The following is a 25,469-nucleotide window of genomic DNA, read 5'->3' as shown; positions in this document are numbered from 1 at the left end:
CTAAGATTAAAGGCTCCAAATGGGCAGCCTGGTGCCATGCTTCTTGGCTTCTGCAGTCTTTGTGTGTCCAAGCCAACTGACAGTTAGCATCTGATCTCCTCTGCAAAGGTTTTAAGTATAGTTCTGAGGATTCCTGCCTGATTTATATGACTGGAAAGTCGCCACTCTCAGGCCAAACACACCCAGACCCACATATGCTAGCTACCCCCACAATATCTTCTTTTCCACCCAAGGAAGGAACTCTCATGGGAGCATTCTCTGGTCTCTGAGTTCTGGGTGCACATTAACCAGCTGATCCCCAGCCTGTCCTCCCATAGTATGTGCACCGGAAAGGTAATGGGTGTGACCTCTGCTGGCTAAGCAACCTTCAGCCTCTGGGAGACTCAGACTTGCTCCTGCCGAAAAGCAAACTTGCTGGAACAACTTTCCCAGAAGCCAATGGAAATGGCGGTTTGTCACTGTTGCTTACAGATTTTCATACCAAGTCCTCCCCCCTCCCCCACACCCTCTCTCCCACCCCTTCTTTCTCCCACCCCCACAATATATATGAAAGTATTCCAGGAATCTTTATGAATAAATAAAACCGCAAAACTTAATTCATCTAGATAGTCTAAATGCCCAATAGAAAAGACAACAGGGGATACCCACTGGCATCTTAAAAGAACTTTTTGAACAATAGCAGTTTCTTAAAGTAGATTCCCTGGTTGGACAGGTAGTCACTTGAGAAACTCCCCAAGCTTCACAATCGTTCTGAATAGTTTGAAAGTTGGATGTTTGGGGGGAATCACATTGAAATGCAATTTGTGGTAAGATCTAATTAATTTTTTTGCTCCTAAGAATAATTTATTATTTACACTTCTTATTATATATGTATTTTAGCTTCATTAGTCTGCAATGCTGGAAAAAATTATACCTTCAAGTCCTATTTATCAAATTAATGGTGCAATTTCATAGTGACACATTCCACATTCATTAAGCCAAGTACAGTAAAAATGCATTTAAATTAGATTAGTGTGATGTAATAAAGATTTCAGTGGAGGGGGTGATATTCTAACTGAAGGGAAACACCCAGATCTCATTGAAAGCAACATGGAGATAATGCTTCAAAAGTGATTTGGGCAGTAGTTGAAGCCTCGAAATAAGTGAACACAACTTGGGCCTCTGCGTGGGCTCAGCTATTGCACACTTCCACCATGATGGGGAAGCACAGTCCTCAAGCTTAGCACTCAGACTTGGCTTAGCCAAATGCTATGGCACAAATTCGTCCACAGCTTCTAGACAGTGACAGATCTATCCACAGTATTCTCGTGGGGAAAGAATCATGGGACCACCAGGAAGGCTTTGCTAGGGAAAAGGATGTTGCATGCATTTTCCCATGGTGGGGCGGGATCTCTTTCATGTTAAATGTAGTTGTGTGTTTGATGCTGTTCCTCATTAAATACATGAAATATATATGTTGAAGCAGATCCTTTAGGATATGTTTGTGATGATAATGATTAGGCAAGCCCTCTGGAGGCTCTTAAATGGTCCTTTGTCCTGAATTTGATACAGTAAGTGACTCAAGCTAGCAACTAATAAATATGTTTAAGGTAATAGGGAGCCTTGATTAGACAATGTAATTCCTAGTGAGTGATTTGATGTCTGAAGGACAGTCATGGTGTCAGCTGATTCAGAGTCCAATCTACAAGGCTATACTACTTGGTACAAAAGCCCTGAGCATATGCCAAGATGAGGCACGGGCAGCACTGTCCTAAAACGCACTCTATGGAGGTACTTCATGAGTTCATTCTAGGCAGTTTTAGCAGAGATGTTATTAGGACTTAGATGGACAGACACCATGAGTACTGGGAGGAAGTCACACGCCCGGCATGACCCAAAAGCCTGTCCTGGGACTGGGAAGCAAAAGCACTGTCCTGCTTTGAGTGGGTTCCACTGTGCATTGGGTGTGGCAGAATTCCATTAGAAATCAGACTACAACCCCTGTGACCCCAGCCAGCAGCATATAACTGGTCATCTTACTACACACTCATACTAGAGGCTCCATGGGGGCCAGGTCGGGGCAGGGACCTCAAGAAAGACATGAAAACTAAAGGAATGAGAAGAGATATGAAGGTGACATCTGAAAATCTGTTCCTAGTTTGGGAGGTGCCCATGGTCAAAGTGATGGAGAGCCACAGACTTCATAAGGAGTTTGAGAGCAGGCCGTGTGATAACGTGGATAGCCTACGATGGCGGGCGGGGACGCTCCATACTCCATGAAGTGGTGTCCAGTAGTCAGCTTGCATAGCAGTAAGAAATACGTTTTGGATACACCTTAGGAATTTGAAGACAGTGTGAATTAAATGAGAGGCAAATGTCCCTAGGACACCGGGAGTTTACAGGTCAGCCATGAGCTGTAAGGCTGATGAGGCTACTCATCTAAGGCATTTTGTCTAGGGGCCCAGCAAAATGGCTCCACAGGTAAAGGCATTTGTTGCTAGGCTGATATCTTGAGTTTGGTGTCCAGAACACACACAGTGGAAGGAGAGAACAAACTCTTTTTTTTTTTAAATAAGGACAGCATTTAATTGAAGCTGGCTTACTCTTGTAAGCTGTGTCCCGATCTCTGCATGCATGCATGACATAGACATACACATAACAAATGAACAAATAAATAGAAAAAATAATTTTGCCTTTCACTTGACAGTATTCTGAGGTCCAGGCAATCTTTCTAGAACCAGGATTCAGTGAGGCGATTACATGGTCCTCAGTCATGTGGTGCCTCTAGCGCATGGTCTTGAAGTGAACATTGTAGAAGGAAGAAGGAAGCCAGGTGTGGCCCACATCTGTAACTTGGCACTCAGGAGGCTGAGACAAGAGGGTCGTAAGTCCAGGGGGAGGAAGCCATACAGTGATTTCTTGTTTTAAAAATGAAAATCAAAAAAGGGTAAGGTTTGATCATTTTGTATTTCTTTGAAAAATTATTGTGTAAGGTATCAGACCCAAAGTGACATTTTAGGCAAATCTTTTTTAATGGGTCTGAATCTATGTATATATTGATACAAGTACCACTATAGCCAGAGTATTGGAGACAGAACATTCTGCTTCCTTTAATAAAATCTTATGCTCTCCTCTATCACCAATGATATTCTATTATCTATCCTATAATCTTTTCTTCGACTCCATCTAAATGTAATTTTACCAGTAACAACAAGAATGAATAAACAGGCCATAATGATTCAAACTATTGACTAATTAAAAAAAACTGTACATGTAATTCAGTGAATATATATATGTATATATATTATATATATATATAATGCAATTTTCCTTATCTGAGCTACCAGTGCATAACTCCAATACCAGATGGGAGAAGCCCTCTGAGCTGTCAAAGAAACTCCCACACAGTTTATTGATGCTGTTCTAGGCTGTCCCCAAGAGGTAAGTCCCTATTGCTGAGGATACCATCGCTTCAGATGCCTACTAAGTTGTAACTGACCTAAGTGCCCTCTCCCTGAGGAATAACTTTCATGATATCAGAAAGCAGCACACGATCTTCAAAAGGAAGGGAACAGCCAATAGCCCCACGCAGACATGACACCCATGAACCGCAGTGACCAGCAGGACATGATAAGGGTACCTTGGTGCCAGGCATCTAAGAGCCCAGCAGTGCCAGGCGTACCTCAGCTGACGAACGGCTCTCTAATTGGACTTAAGACCTATCCAGGAAGAGGAAAACAACATTCGAGGTACTGAAAACACAGCTAACTTCTCAGTTGTGAAGTCATGGATATTGGAGGAGAGCCTACAGTCACAACTCTATTAAACATGCATAATCCCCAACACCTGTCTACACTATACTCTTGTCCTTACCCATAGATAAGTGTAGTCTTCTCGCCTCATCAAGGAAACTGCTCTTTGCAACAAATGTAAACAACTATAGAAACCACAAGTTATCAAAATGCAGAGATCTAGAGACCCATCGAAGTGGATACAGATCACTCCCGCACCCAAGGCTCAGGAAACATTGAGGAAGAGGGGATGGAATGATTGGACGAGCAGGGGATCAGGAAGTTTGCTGTAAGATTGTGTCTCCTTGTATACATACCATCTTGTTACACGCTATACACATGGAGTCCCACCAACATGACAGCCATAACATGAGCTGAAGAAGATGATGCCAGCAGACATACCAAAGCGAGTGGGGAAAACCTCATAAAGGCACAACTTTCCACAAAGAAATATACTCAGTTAAGGAATGCTGGGAGGGGAAGAAATAGGCTTCTCCAGGGCAGACCATACTCCCTGGTTACTCAGTATCAGATGATCAGTCCTCAAAGCACACATACAAGTAACACTCTGTAGATTGAGATTATATATATTCTACTATATTAAAAGAGGCCACAAATTTGAGAGGGCTATATGGGAGGGTCTGGAGGAAGGAAAGGGAAGGGAGAAATCCTGTAACTATACTATAATCTTATAAATAATAATTGTAATTTTATTATGTGCAACCTGTGTGTTTGGTGGTAGGTTCTCACTCAATAGAGAGCTCAGGCTGCCCCCCAATTTACAATCTTCCTATTTCCACTTTCCAGGTGTGTGTCATCATGTCCCCCTTTGAAGCTGTTATTTTTTTTTTAACGTAGAAAAATGTTTTGATGTGTCTAAGCCTCTCTACATATAAAAAAAAAACGCATGTTCTTGTTTATTGAGTTTTTAATTGACTACTTTTTATTGTTTATTGATTGATTGTTTATTGATGGGCCTTGATATCAGTGGTTCTCAACCTTCCTAATGCTGAGACCCTTTAATACAGCTTCTCATATTGTGGTGACCGCAGCCATGACTGTAATTTTGATCCCCTCCATGATCTCCCTACCCCATCCTCCCTCCACTTTGCCTCTGAGAGGGTACTCCCCCACCCATCCACCCACTCTCACCACACCCCTCTAATATCCCCCTTCTCTGGGTCATAAAGACTCCACAGGGTCAAGCATCTACACTCCCACTGATGCCAGAAAAGTCAGTCCTCTGCTACATATGTAGCGGGAACCATGGACTAGCCCATGTATACTCTTTGATTGGTGGTTTAGTCCCCGGGAGCTCTGAAGATTCCTGTTAGTTGATGCTGTTTTTCTTCCTATGGGGTAGCAGTCTCTCCCTTTCAGTTCCTTCAGTCCTTCCCCTAACTCTACCATTGGGGTTCCTGGGCTCAGTCCAATGGTTGGCTGTGAGTATATGCATCTGTCTTAATCAGGTGCTGGCAGAACCTCTCAGAGGACAGCCATACCAGGCTTCTGTCTGCAAGCACATCTTGGCAACAGCAATAGTGTTGGGGTTTGGTCTCCCACAGATTGCAGTCTCTGAATCGCCTTTCCTTACTTCTCTGCTCCATTTTTGTCCCTGCATTTCCTTTAGACAGGAGCAATTCTGGATTAAAAATTTCGAGATGAATGAGTTGCCCCATCCCTCAACTAGGGGCCATGTTGTTCTACTGGAGGTGTTCTCTACCGGACCCACTGTTGGGCATTTTGGCTAATGCCATCCCCATTAGGTCCTGGGAGCTTCTCATATCCCTGGTATCTGGGAATTTCTAGTGCCCCCCCTCTGTTTCCCACCCCTCCACTGCTACATATTTCTGTCCATTCTCCTGGCCCTTCCATACTTGATCTACCCCACCCCCCACTTTCCCTCTCTCCCCTCTCCCACCCAGGTCCCTCCTTCCCTCTGCCTCCTGTGATTATTTTGTCCCCCATTCTAAGTGGGATTGAAGCACCCATTCTCTGGCCTTCCTTCTTGTTAAGCTTCATGTGGTCAGAGCGTTTGGGTAATATGTACTTATCAGTGAAAACACAACATGCATGTTCTTTGGGGGCTGGGTTACCTCACTAAGGATGACATTTTATAGTTCCATCCATTTGCCTGCGAAATTGAGAAGTCCTCATTTTTAATAGCTGAGTACTATTCCACAGTTTGTGTATTGATTCTTCCATTGAGGGACATCTGGGTTGTTTCCAGCTTCTGGCTATTATAAGTAAGGCTGTTACGACCATAGTGGAGCATGTGTCCTTGTGACATGGTGGAGAATCTTTTGGGTATATGCCCAGGAATGGTATAGCTAGATCTTCAGGTAGATCTATTTCCAATTTTCTGAGGAAACACCAGATTGATTTCCAAAGTGGTTATACCAGCTTGCAATGCCACCAGCAATGGAAAAGTGTTACTCTTCTCCTCATCCTTGCCAGCATCTGCTGTAGCCTGAGTTTTTTATCTTAGCCATTCTGATTGGTGTGAGGTGGAATCTCAGGGTTGTTTTGATTTGCATTTCCCTGATGACTAAAGAGTTTGACCATTCCTTTAAGTGCTTCTCAGTAGTTTGAGATTCCTCAATTGTGAATTCCTTATTTAGCTCAGTTGGGTTATTTGGTTTTCTGGAGTCTAACTTCTTGAGTTCATTGTATATTTTGGCTATTAGCCCCCATTAGATGTAGGGTTGGAAAATACTTTTTTCTCAATCTGTTGGTTGCTATTTTGTCCTATTCTTTGCCTTACAGAAGCTTTTCAGTTTCCTGAGGTTCCATTTGTCAGTTGTTGATCTTAAAGCCTGAGCCGTTGGTGTTCTGTTCAGGAAACCCCTGTGCCAATGTGTTTGAGGCTACTTTCCACTTGCAATTCTATTAGATTCATAGCATCTAATTTTATGTGGAAGTCCCCAATCCACTTGGAATTGAACTTTGTACAAGGAGATGAAAATGGATCAATTTTCATTCTTCTACATGTAGACTGCCATTAGACCAGCACCATTTCTTGAAAATGCTTTCTTTTTGCCACAGTATGGTTTTGGCATAGGTATGTTGGTTTATTTCTGGGTCTTCAATTCTAATCCATTTATCTACCTGTCAGTCTCTGTACCAAAACCATGAGTTTGTTTTTATCACTAATGCTTTGTAGCTCACCTTGAGGTCAGGGGTAATGATTCCCCCAGAAGTTATTTTATTGTTGAGAATTGTTTTCACAAAGCTGAGAATTTTTCGAGTTGTAATTTTGATGTGGATTGCATTGAATCTGTAGATTGCAGTTGATAAAATGGCCATTTTTACTATGTTAATCTACTGATCCATGAACATGGGAGCTCTTTTCATTTCTGAGTTTTTCTTCAATTTCTTTTTTCAGAGACTTGAAGTTCTTGTCATACAGATCTTTCACTTGTTTGGTCAGAGTTACACCAAGGTATTTTATATTATTTGTGACTAGAGTGAAGGGTATTGTTTCCCTAATTTCTTTCTCAGCCCATTTATCCTTGCGGAGAAGAAGGCTACAGATTTATTTGAGTTAATTTTCTATCCAGCCACTTTCCTGAAGTTGTTAAGCAGGAGTGGGAGTTCTCTGGTAGAATTTTTGAGGTTGTATATATTATTATTATTATTATTATTATTATTATTATTATTATTATATCATCCACAAATAGTGATATCTTGACTTCTTCCTTTCCAATTTGTATCCTTTCACCTCTTTTTGTTGTCTAACTATTCTGGATAGAACTTTGATTACTATATTGAATAAATAGGAAGAGATTAAGCAGCCTTGTCCCTGATTTTAGTGTGCTTCCTTCAAGTTTCTCTCCACTTAATTTGATATTCGTTGTTGGTTTACTGTATAATGCTTTTATTATATTTAAGTATGTGCCTTGAATTCCTGATCTTTCTAAGACTTTTAACATGAAGTGATGTTGTATTTTGCCAAAGGCTTTTTTAGCATCTAATGATATGATTATTTGATTTTTTTTCCTTTGAGTTTGTTTGTACAATGGATTACATTGATGAACACTGAACCATCCCTGCATCTCTAGGATGAAGCCTACTTGCTCATGGTTAATGATCATTTTGATCTCTTTGTCAGGTCTTTGTTCAGTTTAGGTCTCAGCGTAACTGTGGCTTCATAGAATGAGTTAGGTAGTGTTCCCTCTATTTTTATTTTGTGGAATTGTTTTCTTTTGTATTAGGTCTTCTTTGAAGGTCTGATAGAATTCTGCACTGAAACCATTTGGCCCTGGGATAGTTTTTGTTGGAAGACTTTTAATGACTGCTTCTATTTCTTTAGGGTGGTGGGACTGTTTAGATGATTTATCTGATCCTGATTTAATTTTGGTATGTGGTATCTGTCTAGAATATCATCCATTTTATCTAGATTTTTCAGTTTTGTTGAGTACATGCTTTTGTAGTAGGATTTGATGTTTTTTTTTAAATTTCCTCGGTTTCTGTTATGTTTCTCCTTTCATTTCTGATTTTGTTAGTTTTGGATACGGTCTCTGTACACTTTAGGTAGTTTGGCTAAGGGTTTACCTATCTTGTTGTTTTTCTCAAAGAACCAGTTCTTAGTTTTGTTGATTTTTGTCATTCTCTTTGCTTCTAATTGGTTGCTTTCAGCCCTGCATTTGATTATTTCCTGCCTTCTACTCCTCTTGGGCGAGTTTGCTTATTCTTGTTCTAGAGCTTTCTGGTGTGCTAAGGTGCTAGGGTAGGATCTCTCTCCAATTTCTTTATGAAGAAGACACTTAGTACTATAATTTTTCCTCAGCACTTCTTTCATTTTGTCTGCTAGGTTTGAATATGATCTGCCTTCATTTTCATTAAATTCTAGAAAGTCTTTGATTTCTTTCTGTATTTCCTCCATGACCAAGTTATCTAAGGAGAGAATTGTTCAGTTCATGAGTATGTGGTCTTTCTGTTGTTTTTGTTGTTATCAAAGACCAGTCTTAGTCTATGGTGATCTGATAGAATGCATGGGATTATTTCAATCTTATCATTTCTGTTGAGGCTTGTTTTATCATTGATTATGTGGTCACTTTTGGAGAAGGTACCATGAAGTACTGAGAAGAAAGTATATTCTTTTCTTTCGGGATGATATGTTCTATAGATATCTGTTAAATTCATTTGGTTCCTAACTTCTCCTAGTTTCACTGTGTCCCTGTTTAGTTTCTGTTTCAATGACCTGTCCATTAATGAGAGTGGAGTGTTGAAGTCTCCCACTATGTGTTTTAAACTTTAGTAAGGTTTCTTTTACAAATGTGGGTACCCTTGCATTTTGTGCATAGATAATGAGAATTGAGACTTCATCTTGGTGTATTTTTCCATTGATAAGTATGAAATCTTCTTCCCCATCTCTTTTGGTTGGAAGTCAATTTTACTGGATATTAGGATAACTACTCCACCTTGTTTCTTGGGACCATTTGGTGGGAAAAAATTTTTCTAGCCTTTACTCTGAGGTAGTGTCTGTCTTTGTCACTGAGGTGTGTTACCTTTATGGAGCAAAATGTTGGGTCCTGTTTATGAATCCAGTTTGTTAGCCTATTGAGTACATTGATGATGAGAGGTATTAAAGACTAATGACTGTTGTTTCCTGTCATTTTGTTGTTAGAAGTATGTGCATGGTTCTCTTCTTTTGGGTTTGTTATAAGATGATTAATTTCTTGATTTTTCTTGCGTAATTTCTCTCCTTGTGTTGGAGTTTTCCTTCTAGTATCCTCTGTAGGACTGTATTAGTGGAAAGATATTAAGTTTGGTTTTCCATGGACTATCTTAGTTTCTCCGTCTATTGTGATTGAGAGTTTTGCAGGATTTAATAACCTGGGCTGGCATTTGTGTTCTCTTAGGGTCTGCATTACGTCTTTCCAAGGTCTTCTGGCTCTTAGAGTCTCTGTTGAGAAGTCTGGTGTAATTCTGATATTTCTTTTTTTTTTAATTTATTTAATACTTAATAATAATTCTTTGGTTTCCGGGCAAACATCCCCCTCCCCTTCCCCTTCCTTATGTGTGTTCCCCTCCCAACCCTCCCCCCATTGCCACCCTCCCCCCAACAGTCTAGTTCACTGGGGATTCAGTCTTAGCAGGACCCAGGGCTTCCCCTTCCACTGGTGCTCTTACTAGGATATTCATTGCTACCTATGAGGTCAGAGTCCAGGGTCAGTCCATGTATAGTCTTTAGGTAGTGGCTTAATCCCTGGAAGCTCTGGTTGCTTGGCATTGTTGTACATATGGGGTCTCGAGCCCCTTCAAGCTCTTCCAGTTCTTTCTCTGATTCCTTCAACGGGGGTCCTATTCTCAGTTCAGTGGTTTGCTGCTGGCATTCGCCTCTGTATTTGCTGTATTCTGGCTGTGTCTCTCAGGAGCGATCTACATCCGGCTCCTGTCAGTCTGCACTTCTTTGCTTCATCCATCTTGTCTAATTGGGTGGCTGTATATGTATGGGCCACATGTGGGGCAGGCTCTGAATGGGTGTTCCTTCAGTCTCTGTTTTAATCTTTGCCTCTCTCTTCCCTGCCAAGGGTATTCTTGTTCCCCTTTTAGAGAAGGAATGAAGCATTCACATTTTGATCATCCGTCTTGAGTTTCGTTTGTTCTAGGCATTTAGGGTAATTCAAGCATTTGGGCTAATAGCCACTTATCAGTGAGTGCATACCATGTATGTCTTTCTGTGATTGGGTTAGCTCACTCAGGATGATATTTTCCAGTTCCAACCATTTGCCTACGAATTTCATAAAGCCGTTGTTTTTGATAGCTGAGTAATATTCCATTGTGTAGATGTACCACATTTTCTGTATCCATTCCTCTGTTGAAGGGCATCTGGGTTCTTTCCAGCTTCTGGCTATTATAAATAAGGCTGCAATGAACATAGTGGAGCACGTGTCTTTTTTATATGTTGGGGCATCTTTTGGGTATATGCCCAAGAGAGGTATAGCTGGATCCTCAGGTAGTTCAATGTCCAATTTTCTGAGGAAACTCCAGACTGATTTCCAGAATGGTTGTACCAGTTTGCAATCCCACCAACAATGGAGGAATGTTCCTCTTTCTCCGCATCCTCGCCAGCATCTACTGTCATCTGAGTTTTTGATCTTAGCCATTCTCACTGGTGTGAGGTGAAATCTCAGGGTTGTTTTGATTTGCATTTCCCTTATGACTAAAGATGTTGAACATTTCTTTAGGTGTTTCTCAGCCATTCGGCATTCCTCAGCTGTGAATTCTTTGTTTAGCTCTGAACCCCATTTTTTAATAGGGTTATTTGTCTCCCTTCGGTCTAACTTCTTGAGTTCTTTGTATATTTTGGATATAAGGCCTCTATCTGTTGTAGGATTGGTAAAGATCTTTTACCAATCTGTTCGTTGCCAATTTGTCCTAACCACAGTGTCCTTTGCCTTACAGAAGCTTTGCAGTTTTATGAGATCCCATTTGTCGATTCTTGATCTTAGAGCATAAGCCATTGGTGTTTTGTTCAGGAAATTTTTTCCAGTGCCCATGTGTTCCAGATGCTTCCCTAGTTTTTCTTCTATTAGTTTGAGTGTGTCTGGTTTGATGTGGAGGTCCTTGATCCACTTGGACTTAAGCTTTGTACAGGGTGATAAGCATGGATCAATCTGCATTCTTCTACATGTTGACCTCCAGTTGAACCAGCACCATTTGCTGAAAATGCTATCTTTTTTCCATTGGATGGTTTTGGCTCCTTTGTCAAAAATCAAGTGACCATAGGTGTGTGGGTTCATTTCTGGGTCTTCAATTCTATTCCATTGGTCTATCTGTCTGTCTCTGTACCAATACCATGCAGTTTTTATCACTATTGCTCTGTAATACTGCTTGAGTTCAGGGATAGTGATTCCCCCTGAAATCCTTTTATTGTTGAGGATAGTTTTAGCTATCCTGGGTTTTTTGTTATTCCAGATGAATTTGCAAATTGTTGTGTCTAACTCTTTGAAGAATTGGATTGGTATTTTGATGGGGATTGCATTGAATCTGTAGATTGCTTTTGGTAAAATGGCCATTTTTACTATATTAATCCTGCCAATCCATGAGCATGGGAGATCTTTCCATCTTCTGAGGTCTTCTTCAATTTCCTTCTTCAGTGTCTTGAAGTTCTTATTGTACAGATCTTTTACTTGCTTGGTTAAAGTCACACCGAGGTACTTTATATTATTTGGGTCTATTATGAAGGGTGTCGTTTCCCTAATTTCTTTCTCGGCTTGTTTCTCTTTTGTGTAGAGGAAGGCTACTGATTTATTTGAGTTAATTTTATACCCAGCCACTTTGCTGACGTTGTTTATCAGCTTTAGTAGTTCTCTGGTGGAACTTTTGGGATCACTTAAATAAACTATCATATCATCTGCAAATAGTGATATTTTGACCTCTTCTTTTCCGATCTGTATCCCCTTGACCTCCTTTTGTTGTCTGATTGCTATGGCTAGAACTTCAAGAACTATATTGAATAAGTAGGGAGAGAGTGGGCAGCCTTGTCTAGTCCCTGATTTTAGTGGGATTGCTTCAAGTTTCTCTCCATTTAGTTTAATGTTAGCAACTGGTTTGCTGTATATGGCTTTTACTATGTTTAGGTATGGGCCTTGAATTCCTATTCTTTCCAGGACTTTTATCATGAAGGGGTGTTGAATTTTGTCAAATGCTTTCTCAGCATCTAATGAAATGATCATGTGGTTTTGTTCTTTCAGTTTGTTTATATAATGGATCACGTTGATGGTTTTCCGTATATTAAACCATCCCTGCATGCCTGGGATGAAGCCTACTTGATCATGGTGGATGATTGTTTTGATGTGCTCTTGGATTCGGTTTGCCAGAATTTTATTGAGTATTTTTGCGTCGATATTCATAAGGGAAATTGGTCTGAAGTTCTCTTTCTTTGTTGGGTCTTTGTGTGGTTTAGGTATAAGAGTAATTATGGCTTCATAGAAGGAATTCGGGAGTGCTCCATCTGTTTCAATTTTGTGGAATAGTTTGGATAATATTGGTATGAGGTCTTCTATGAAGGTTTGATAGAATTCTGCACTAAACCTGTCTGGACCTGGGCTCTTTTTGGTTGGGAGACCGTTAATGACTGCTTCTATTTCCTTAGGAGTTATGGGGTTGTTTAACTGGTTTATCTGTTCCTGATTTAACTTCGGTACCTGGTATTTGTCTAGGAAATTGTCCATTTCCTGTAGATTTTCAAGTTTTGTTGAATATAGGCTTTTATAGTAAGATCTGATGATTTTTTGAATTTCCTCTGAATCTGTAGTTATGTCTCCGTTTTCATTTCTGATTTTGTTAATTTGGACACACTCTCTGGGTCTTCTCGTTAGTCTGGCTAAGGGTTTATCTATCTTGTTGATTTTCTCAAAGAACCAACTTTTGGTTGTGTTGATTCTTTCTATGGTCCTTTTTGTTTCTACATGGTTGATTTCAGCTCTGAGTTTGATTATTTCCTGCCTTCTACTCCTCCTGGGTGTATTTGCTTCTTTTTGCTCTAGAGCTTTTAGGTGTGCTGTCAAGCTGCTGACATATGCTCTTTCCTGTTTCTCTCTGCAGGCACACAGCGCTATGAGTTTTCCTCTTAGCACAGCTTTCATTGTGTCCCATAAGTTTGGGTATGTTGTACCTTCATTTTCATTAAATTCTAAAAAGTTTTTAATTTCTTTCTTTATTTCTTCCTTGACTAGGTTATCATTGAGTAGAGCATTGTTCAATTTCCACGCATATGTGAGCATTCTTCCCTTATTGTTATTGAAGACCAGTTTTAGGCCGTGGTGGTCTGATAGCACGCATGGGATTATTTCTATCTTTCTATACCTGTTGAAGCCCGTTTTTTGACCAACTATATGGTCAATTTTGGAGAAAGTACCATGAGGAGCTGAGAAGAAGGTATATCCTTTTGCTTTAGGATAGAATGTTCTATAAATATCCGTTAAGTCCATTTGGCTCATGACTTCTCTTAGTCTGTCTACATCTCTGTTTAATTTCTGTTTCCATGATCTGTCCATTGATGAGAGTGGGGCGTTGAAATCTCCCACTATTATTGTATGAGGTGCAATGTGTGTTTTGAGCTTTAGTAAGGTTTCTTTTACGTATGTAGGTGCCCTTGTATTTGGGGCATAGATATTTAGGATTGAGAGTTCATCTTGGTGGATTTTTCCTTTGATGAATATGCAGTGTCCTTCCTTATCTTTTTTGATGACTTTTAATTGAAAATTGATTTTATTTGATATTAGAATGGCTACTCCAGCTTGCTTCTTCTGACCATTTGCTTGGAAAGTTGTTTTCCAGCCTTTCACTCTGAGGTAGTGTCTGTCTTTGTCTCTGAGGTGTGCTTCCTGTAGGCAGCAGAATGCAGGGTCCTCGTTGCGTATCCAGTTTGTTAATCTATGTCTTTTTATTGGGGAGTTGAGGCCATTGATGTTGAGAGATATTAAGGAATAGTGATTATTGCTTCATGTTATATTCATATTTGGATGTGAGGTTATGTTTGTGTGCTTTTCTTCTCTTTGTTTTGTTGCCAAGACGATTAGTTTCTTGCTTCTTCTAGGGTATAGCTTGCCTCCTTATGTTGGGCTTTACCCTTTATCATCCTTTGTAGTGCTGGATTTGTAGAAAGATATTGTGTAAATTTGGTTTTGTCATGGAATATCTTGGTTTCTCCATCTATGTTAATTGAGAGTTTTGCAGGATACAGTAACCTGGGCTGGCATTTGTGTTCTCTTAGGGTCTGTATGACATCTGTCCAGGATCTTCTGGCCTTCATAGTTTCTGGCGAAAAGTCTGGTGTGATTCTGATAGGTCTGCCTTTATATGTTACTTGACCTTTTTCCCTTACTGCTTTTAATGTTCTTTCTTTATTTTGTGCGTTTGGTGTTTTGACTATTATGTGACGGGAGGTGTTTCTTTTCTGGTCCAATCTATTTGGAGTTCTGTAGGTTTCTTGTATGCCTATGGGTATCTCTTTTTTTTAGGTTAGGGAAGTTTTCTTCTATGATTTTGTTGAAGATATTTACTGGTCCTTTGAGCTGGGAGTCTTCACTCTCTTCTATACCTATTATCCTTAGGTTTGATCTTCTCATTGAGTCCTGGATTTCCTGTATGTTTTGGACCAGTAGCTTTTTCTGCTTTACATTATCTTTGACAGTTGAGTCAATGATTTCTATGGAATCTTCTGCTCCCGAGATTCTCTCTTCCATCTCTTGTATTCTGTTGGTGAAGCTTGTATCTACAGCTCCTTGTCTCTTCTTTTGATTTTCTATATCCAGGGTTGTTTCCATGTGTTCTTTCTTGATTGCTTCTATTTCCATTTTTAATTCCTTCAACTGTTTGATTGTGTTTTCCTGGAATTCTTTCAGGGATTTTTGCGATTCCTCTCTGTAGGCTTCTACTTGTTCTCTAAGGGAATTCTTCACATCTTTCTTGAAGTCCTCCAGCATCATGATCAAATATGATTTTGAAACTAGATCTTGCTTTTCTGGTGTGTTTGGATATTCCATGTTTATTTTGGTGGGAGAATTGGGCTCCGATGATGCCATGTAGTCTTGGTTTCTGTTGCTTGGGTTCCTGCGCTTGCCTCTCGCCATCAGATTATCTCTAGTGTTACTTTGTTCTGCTATTTCTGACAGTGGCTAAACTGTCCTATAAGCCTGTGTGTCAGGAGTGCTGTAGACCTGTTTTCCTGTTTTCTTTCAGCCAGTTATGGGGACAGAGTGTTCTGCTTTCGGGCGTGTAGTTTTTCCTCTCTACAGGTCTTCAGCTGTTCCTGTGGGCCTGTGTCTTGAGTTCACCAGGCAGGTCACTTGCAGCAGAAAAGTTGGTCTTACCTGTGGTCCCGAGGCTCAAGTTTGCTCGCGGGGTGCTGCCCACGAGCTCTCTGCGGCGGCAGCAACCAGGAAGATATGCGCCGCCCTTTCCGGGAGCTTCCGTGCACTAGGGTTCCAGATGGCGTTTGGTGTTTTCCTCTGGCGTCCGAGATGTGTGTGCAGAGTGCAGTCTCTTCTGGTTTCCCAGGCGTGTCTGCCTCTCTGAAGGTTTAGCTCTCCCTCCCACGGGATTTGGGTGCAGAGAACTGTTTATCCGGTCTGTTCAATCCTGATATTTCTACCCTTCTACACACATTACTTGGCCTTCTTCCCTTGCCGCTTTTAATATTCTTTCTTTGTTCTGTGTATTTGGTGTTTTGATTATTGTGTGACTGGAGGAATTTCTTTTCTAGTTCAATCTGCTTGGTTTTCTGTAGGCTTCCCCTGGAATATGTTCTGTCTCTGTTAGGCCCTGTGGGGTCCCAGTTAGGGCAAGGTCATGTATTGGGGCACACGGTTGTGTCTCACATGTGAGCCAGGTTATGACTGGCCTCCTGGAAGTCAGGCTGTCTCTGGACGTGTGAGGAGACCTGGAGTACCCGATCTGCCTCAGGTAGAGTTGTGAACTAGAAGGAGGGCTTGTCTTCTTATTTCAACCCTCTTTTTACTTTGTTTAAAACAAACACTCCTTTTAAAGTACATACAAAATAATGATTGATCTTGGATGGCTGAAGAGTTTCACTGCCTGCTCCTGTTTCTCTTAGTCCCTAGAATGCAGTCCCAGTTCTCTCTGTTATGAACGTGATTTGGTCTGAATGTAATCTTAGTAAGACACTGAGAAGTAGAAGACAAAGGAGTTCAAAGTAAAACCAACAGTTGGAACTGCAGGGCCTGGAATCCAAGGTGGTTCACCTGAGAACTTCAGGAACTTAGGTTCCCTGATTGCAAAGAATGCCCATAGCTTTGAAGGAAGAGACTCCCTCAGGTAAAATAAGGAAGCTGGTTTTAGCCCAGCATGAAACTCTTTCTTCTATTCTGGCCCCTCTTGGCACTATTTCTTCATTTGTTGCCTACTATGCTCCAAAGATGAGAAGGGACTGAAGCCTTTCTCCATCTCCCACAGCCTGCTCTGCTCAAAACAAAGATGGGCAGAGTTCTCTAAAACCATAGAGATCCTTTATTTAGGTTGATTTAAATTTAATGTTTAACATTAAAATTTATTGTTGTAACTAGTCCAACGAGGCACAATTTCTCCCAGTGTTTCTGGCAGAAGAGTGTTCCAGCAGCTTTGCCCCAGTGAAGTGTCAGAGCAGGTACTTAACATAACTGACACATTAGCTTTCAACATGTGAAGGTTGCTTTGCCCTGATCCTAGACAAATGGCAGCATTGCCCTGTTTCAATTCCATTATCCAAACATGGGCAGTGCTGCTCATTAGCCCTGTGCAATGGATTAGAGACATTTGTTGAATAATTCTGAGATATTTTGTAAGGAACAAAGTTCAAAAATGCCAATTAATGGCAATATAGTTATACCTATCAAACGAAAAACATGGGCAGAAGAGATGAAGGGTCACCATACTCCATCAAGAAGAGAAGAAGATTTCTAAAACTGTTTGCAGCCAAAAGCTAAAACTGTTTGATTAGAAGAAAGAAAAATAAATTAAAAACCAGCAATTCCTACTTTTTGCTTAGAATATAAAGAGCTAGAAATACCTCTACTCATCTTCTTGACCAATACACACAAAAGCTGGACGTGCCTGAGGCTAAGGTCATTTGGAGACCAATTAGCCTCAAAGCTAATGATATTCAAAGACTTTCAGGAAAGATGGGAGCCTGACATGTGTTATAGGCAGATGGAGTAAAACACAAATACCAAATTTTATAATAATTATTAATATATCAGTGATGACTGAGGAGGAAAGACCAGGAGAGAAATTGTGCAGCATCTTCAGACAGCAGATATGGACTACATCTGCTCCACCTTTTACTTTCTTTTCTGTGGATAGCACAAAAATAGCTTAGAGAAGCTTCAGAAAGCTATCCCTGTGGAATGAGGCATAGGAAAGGAGAAGCATTTGCTACAAGGCAGACACAAGGTAGAGCCTTATACTACAGTGATGGAGGTGAGGAGCATCATCAACCCGAGTGTTCCAGTTACAAAAGAGAAGAATGGATTATGAACTGCTTTTCCTGGGAGAGAAGGGTTCTGGGTTGAGCACAGAGCTATTCCTGCAGGAGGGCATAGGACACTGAGGAGACCGCCCTCCTGAGACTCCATATGCACAGCCTATACAAGACTGTAGTTTAGTTAGCACAGACGAGAAGACTCCCCTTACCCACTATGATGGTCTTTCTTTGTTATCATCTTGACTCTGTTTAGAATCTCCTAGGAAATACATCCTCAAGTTGGTGTGTGTTTTTGCAGAGAAACTAACTGAAGGCAGAAGAGCCATGCTGAATGAGAACTACACTGTCCTAGTGGCTGATGTCCTAGGCTAAATAAAAGGAGGGCAAAGCAGAAGCCAATGCAGATCAACATTCTTCTCTCTGCTTCCTAGCCCATCATGATGTAGCTATGTCTATCCATTGTACTTTTCTCACCCTAACGCAATCTTCTGACACTGGAGGCCAAAATAACCCTGTCTGCTTCAGTCGTATATTCCAGGTATTTTTCACAGGGTGATGAAAAACTAACTAGTATCCTCCCATCCATCATCGATCTAAGATGATTTGAATGCAAGTAACAGTGAATACTGCTGGAGTGTTGGTAAAACTTAGAGATTGTCTTTGACATGTAAATGAAAAAAACTTGATGTTGAGAATGGAACAGGGTTTCAATCTCTGGGGAAAATACAAGTCTAGAGTAATACATTGAAGACCATGCCTCCCTGAGTGCATTCAAAGGCTCTCTGAACACCATGACTAGCTCAATTCCTAACCACATTGACTCAGAACCCTACACTAAAATCCTAATACTATTTTTTCATTTCCATTTAAAAATTGTATTGTCCTATAAAGAAAGCCAGATATTCAGCAATAACTTATGAAAGCTTTTGCATATGGGAAAAAGAGAAAAAAATGTTGCCAACATATAAAGCAAGCCACAGAAATGAGCTCGCATATGATATAAACATATGATAAGAAGTTTTAGGTAATTGTGATAAATACTTTAAAGTCATTGAGGAAAGTATGGGAAAGGTGAAAAATAATTAGAGAACTTTAATAGAAAAATAAAAATAAAAAAGAGTAAAGTATAAACATCTGAAACAGAACACAGATAAAGACTGCATTAGGTGGGCTCAATGGTGGAGTCACAGAGCCAAGAAGAAAACAAATCAACAAGAGAAATAACTGATATCTTAGGAAAAACCTGAGAAATTTTCAAAATTAGAGCAAAGTAGTAAGCCTCAGATATAGAAACCTCAATATATAATTTTTTAAAAACATTGCAAGATAAAATTCCATATTTCAACCTCATAATAACAAAGTTTTAAAGTAGCTAAAAGATGCTTCAAGAGGAATTAAAGAATTACAGTAAACTTCTTATACACATTTATATACATTTACTGAAAGTTGAAAGAAAGAGAAAGAAAGAAAGAGCTAGCCTAGAAGTCTATGTTTCAGAAAGCTTTTTCAAAACTTAATCAAAAATAAAGAGATTTTCAGGAAAACAAAATGAAGAACTTAATTTGCAAAGGACCTACATTTTAAAAAGAAATAATAGAAGTTCTTTAGGGAAAGTAAATACAGTTCCAGAAAGAAATATAATTCATACAAGAAAATGAAGGTTGCCACATATGAACTAAGTGCAGATGATAAAATACATTTTACCTCTTTGAATTACTAAGCACATTAGTACTACATGTGTCATTTGTATTGTAATATTGTTTAAATTCCTCATTATTTGTCATAACATATTTTGTATCTTTAGCAAAATCATAATAATATCTTGAAAATAAGAAATTGAAATATGATATATTATGTTAATGTTCATATACAAATGTAAAAGTATACAATACTATTTGAAAATAGTCTCTGATTTGGTCAATTCGAGTCACACATTATGAATCCTGTAGCATCTTGTAGACATAGTAAAAGTTCTAGAGAGACCTAAAAACAATCAAATAATATAAGGTGAAGAAGGATTAAAAGGAAAAAAATTGAACAGACAAATCAAAAGCAGGCAACACCCATCCAGATTCACATTCAAGCAAACCAGTGGTTATATTGTCTCAGGAGTTGGAATACAACACCTAAAACAGAGATGTCAGGGTGACATAAAAAGTGATACCCAGTTGGGCTTGCATGTAAAAACTTTACCCTAAATATGAAATATATTCATGGATAAAGGATGAAAGAACATAAAACAATACTATTCTAAGCCTACCAAATTAAAGATGTGCATGCTAACTGGTGTCAACAGAAATAACTTCCAGATTAAGTAGTGGTATCATAGAGAGATACTGCTACTTATACAAAGTAAAAGGGAAAATTCTCCAATAAGGCCTAAAATATTAAAGGTATGCTCACCTCATAAAAGATATTCAACATACACAAGAAAATAACTGATATGAAAGTAAAAATAAATCCACAATTGATGGGAGTGTGAAACTTGTGTTTTGCTAATTGGTAAAGTTGTAACGGGCTTGCCTCTGGAGCTGACTGGTCCCACAGCTCTCTGTACTTAAATCCTGTAGGGGCGAGAGCTGGACTCACAAACGTGCATTCAATCCTGAGAGCTCAGGGGAGAAAACCACATCTGCTCACATTCCTGGCCCAAGAGAAATCCACCTGAAACCCTCTGGATACAGGAACCTAGGAGTATTCAAGGACAGGATCTTTCTGGTCTCTGCCTGTGCCCAGAGCTGAAAGCTAGCCTCCAGGAGTTCTAGCCTACTTAAAACCACCACTTCTGCTTTGAGGAACCTACCCGAAGCCCTCAAGACACAGAAGCCCAGGAGCAGTCTAGAATAGGAACTTTACAGTTTCCGCCTGTGCCTGGAACTGAGCCTGTGACACAGCTCTCTGCACCTAGATCCTGCTGGGAAAAGCTGGTCCCCAGGAGTGCTGACACACAGGCTCACAGGAGGGTCAAGGCATTGGCAGAGCCAGGAAGACCAGCTAACACCTGAGACAACCAGATGGCGAGAGGCAAGTGCAGGAATCTAAGCAACAGAAACCAAGACTACTTGGTATTATCAGAGCCCAGTTTTCCCACCACAGCAAATACTGGATATCCCAACACACCAGAAAAAAACAAGATTTTGACTTAAAATCACATCTCATGCTGATGACAGAGAGCTTTAAGAAAGTCATAAAGAAATACAGGATCCCACAGGCAAACAAGTAGAAGCACTTAAAGAGGAAACACACAAAAAAATCCTTAAAGAATTGTAGAAAACACAACAAAACAGGTGAAGGAATTGAGCAAAACCATCCAGTATCTAAATATGGAAATAGAAACAATAAAGAAATCACAAAGGGAGACAACCCTGGAGATAGAAAACCTAGGAAAGAGATCATGAGTCATAGACAAAAGTATTACAAACAGAATACAAAAGATAGAAGAGAGAATCTCAGGGGCAGAAGATACCATAGAAAACATTGACACAACCTTCAAAGAAAATGCAAAATGCAAAAAGCTCCTAACCTAAAAAATCCAGGAAATCTAGGACACAATGTGAAGATCAAACCTAAGGATAATAAGTATAGAAGAGAGCAAAGATTCCCAATTTAAAGGGTCAGTAAATACCTTCAACACAATTATAGAAGAAAACTTTCCTAACCTAAAGACAGAGATGCTCATAAACATACAAGAAGTCTACAGAACTCCAAATAGATTGGCTCAGAAAAGAAATTCCTCCCGTCACATAATAGTCAAAACACCAAATGCACAAAACAAAGAAAGAATATTAAAAGCAGTAAGGGAAAAAGTTCAAGTAACATAAAAAGGAAGACCTATCAGAATCACACCAGACTTCTTACCAGAGACTGTGAAAGCCAGAAGATCCTGTGCAGATGTCATACAGATCCTAACAGAACACAAATGCCAGCCTAGGCTACTGTATCCAGCAAAACTCTCAATTAACATAGATGGAGAAACCAAAACATTCCATGACAAAACCAGATTTACACAATATCTTTTCACAAATCCAGCACTACAAAGGATAATAGATGGAAAACTCCAATACAAGGAGAGAAACTACACCCTAGGAAAAGGACCAATGTAATCTTCTTGCAATGAAACTAAAAGAAGAGAGACACACAAACATAAAAGACTGGATATGTAAAGAGGACCAGAATTTTGCTGCATACAGGAAACACACCTCAGTGACAAAGACAAACACTACCTCAGAGTAAAAGGCTGGAAAACAATTTTCCAAGTAAATGGTCCCAAGGAACAAGCTGGAGTAGCTATTCAAATCTCCAATAAAATCGACTCTCAACCAAAAGTTATCAAAAAAGATAAGAAAGGACAGTTCATATTCATCAAAAGAAAAATCCACCAAGATGAATTCTCAATCCTGAATATCTATGCTCCAAATGCAAGGGCACCTACATTCATAAAAGAAACCTTACTAAAGCTCAAAGCACACATTGCACCTCACACAATGATAGTGGGAGATTTCAACACTCCGCTCTCATCAATGGACAGATCATGGAAACAGAGATTAAACAGAGACACAGTGAAACTAACAGAAGTTATGAACCAAATGGGTTTAACATATATCTATAGAACATTTCATCCTAAAACAAAAGAACATACCTTCTTCCCAGCACCTCATGGTACCTTCTTCAAAATTGATCATATAATCAGTCCCAAAACAGGCCTCAACAGATAGACTAAGATTGAAATAATCCCATTCATCCTATCAGATCGATCACCACGGACTAAGATTGGTCTTCAATAACAACAAAAAAGAAAAAAAGCCCACATATAAATGGAAGTTGAACACCTTCCATGTGATATTTGACAAAGGAGCTAAAACCATCCAGTGGAAAAAAAGACAGCATTTTCAATAAATGGCGCTAATTCATCTGGAGGTCAGCATGTAGAAGAATGCAAATCGACCCATTCTTATTGCCCTGTACAAAGATTAAATCCAAGTGGATCAAGGACCTCCACATAAAAACAGATACACTGAAACTAATAGAAGAGAAGGTGGGGGAAGAGTCTTGAACATATGGGTACTGGGAAAAATTTCCTGAACAGAACACCAGTGACTTATGCTCTAAGATCAAGAATCAACAAATGGGAACTCATAAAACAGCAAAGCTTCTGTAAGGCAAAGGACACTGTCATTAGGACAAAACAGCAACCAAAAGATTGGGGAAAGATCTTTACCAATCCTACGTCCAATAGATGGCTAATATCCAACAATACAAAGAACTTAAGAAGTAGACTCCAGAGAATCAAATAACCCTATTTAAAAAATGGGGCACAGAGCTAAACAAAGAATTTTCAGCTGAATAATATCAAATGGCTGAGAAGTACCTAAAGAAATGTTCAGCATCCTTAGTCATCAGGGAAATGGAAATGAAAACAAAACCCTAACACACAAGATATAGCTAAGATAAAAAAAACTCAGTTGACAACAGATGCTGCAAGGATGTGGAGAAAGAGAAACACTCCTCCATTGTTGGTGGGGTTGCAAGCTGGTACAACCACTCTGGAAATCAGTCTGGAGGTTCCTCAGAAAATTGGACACTGCACTACCTGAGGACCCAGCTATACCTCTCTTGAGCATATACCCAAAAAATGCTCCAACATACAACAAAGACACATGCTCCACTATGTTCATAGCATCCTTATTTGTAATAGCCAGAAGCTGGAAAGAACCCAGATGTCCTTCAACAGAGGAATGGATACAGAAAATGTGGTACATCTACACAATGGAGTATCCAACTCCACTTCAGTCCCCGTGAACCTTTACCAAGGTTGACTACATAGGGGGCAGAAATCCAAGAGCAAAGCACAGTGAGAACAAAAGTCATGCGAATTGAGTTTTGTAATCAAAACAGAAGTAAATTATGAATTGATAATAAAAACTTGCAAACATTTAAAAACTAAGCAATACTGCTCAATGTAGACTTATTGATCAAAGCAACGTTTATATACAATGAAAAAAGTACAAAATGCAAAATAGTAAAACATATTAACCATCACTAAAGCAGTTTTAAAATAATAATAAATAGTATTAACTGCTATATGAGGAAAAAATTGAAATCAGGCAAATTTTGCCCAAGGTTTAATGTGTTATAATTGGAAAGGGTAGCCTTTTAAATAAATGGTTCACCCATCTGCAAAACCTGAGTCTTCACCCATTCTCACGCTTTAACTAAAAATAGTAAAATTGGTCATATTCTTAAAAAAATAAACCTAATTATTTAATTTCTCTGCCCTTTTTCTCTATGTGTACATATCTCTAACGTGTTATGTGTAGATACACGTATATGTAATAAAATCGTTGTGACTTTTGCTCAAACAAAAAGTTATTAGAAAAGATGCCAAAAACTGACCCAGAATAGAAAAATTAATAAACTAGACATTATGAAAGGTCAACAGTATGACGTGTGACTGCAGGGCTGAAGCAAGAGATTGGCAGGTCAAGTGTCTGTGCTTGAGGACCTGTGCTGAGATCCCGGCACTTTCATGAAAGGCAGTGCAGCTTCTGTAGGGAGAGCTAGAGGAGCAGCAATGAAGGGGGGGATGGCAGAGATGGTGGAATCCTGGGCCTCTCAGGCCAGCCTAGTCAAGTAAACGATCTCTGGGCTCCACACACCCAAGCACACACACACACACACACACACACACACACACACACACACAGACATACACACACACAAACACACCACACACACACACACACACACACACACACACACACACTTTTAAAGCTATCGCTCTACAAAGAACAAAGTTAAAAAATAAAAGTACCCACTAGATTTATTTTTAGATAGCGTGTACATCTGTCTCACGAATGGTTAAATCCAAGCTATGTTTTTTGAAAACCCTAAAGCTCAAGAAGACCAACCATCCAATAAAAAATAACAAAATACTTGAATGCTCCTGGCTCTGAAAACATGTGTAGGTGATAAATTAAAACACAGAAAAATTAAATTATTATTACTAAAGCAGGCAAATTAAAAGCACAGGGAACGAGCGCAGTGTATCTATTAGAGCAATAAACAAATGACATAAAGACCCTGGTGCACATGCTAAGTGCTGGCAGAGGCAAATACCAAGCTAGAGGCCTCTTACCAGCACCAAGGCAGAGCTGGTATGTGCACTGTGGAAAGAAATTAGCATTTTATTGTAAAACAAAATGTTCACATACTAGTGTTGTGGAATACTGTGTGTAGCTTTTTACCCATGAGCAATAACCATTTACAGCTACAAAGGAATCTATTGAAATGTTTAAACCACCATCCCAAGAGTACACAGGGATGAACCCAGGGCTCCATTCGCATATGTAACAGAGAATGGTCTTGTCAGGCATCAATAGGAGGAAAGGCCCTTGGTCCTGTCAAGGCTTGATGCCCCAGTGTAGGGGACTGTCAGGGCGGGGAGGTGGGAGAAAGTGGGTGGGTGGGTGGGTGAGGGAGCATCCTCATCGAAGCGGGGTGGGGGGGGGCGGGATAACAGCTTTCTGGAGGGGAAACCAGGAAAAGAGATAACATTTAAAATGCAAATTAAAAAATAGATACAAGGCATTATAAAAAAAAGAAATGTTTGCAGCAAGTCTCTTTATAATCAGTCAGAGTTGGGAAGAGGGTACCAGCTGTCCTTCATCTGGTGAGTGGGTTTCCATGCAGTAGAGTATGATTCCTCAACTAATGAAAAGGATGGGTCATTGATGACTGCAGCAGCAGTGATAATTCTCAAATTTGTC

The sequence above is a fragment of the Rattus norvegicus genome, chromosome 18 (genome assembly GCF_036323735.1).
Source record: "Rattus norvegicus strain BN/NHsdMcwi chromosome 18, GRCr8, whole genome shotgun sequence".
In the NCBI taxonomy this organism is placed as follows: domain Eukaryota; kingdom Metazoa; phylum Chordata; class Mammalia; order Rodentia; family Muridae; genus Rattus; species Rattus norvegicus.
Note: the sequence above shows the minus strand (reverse complement) of the source record.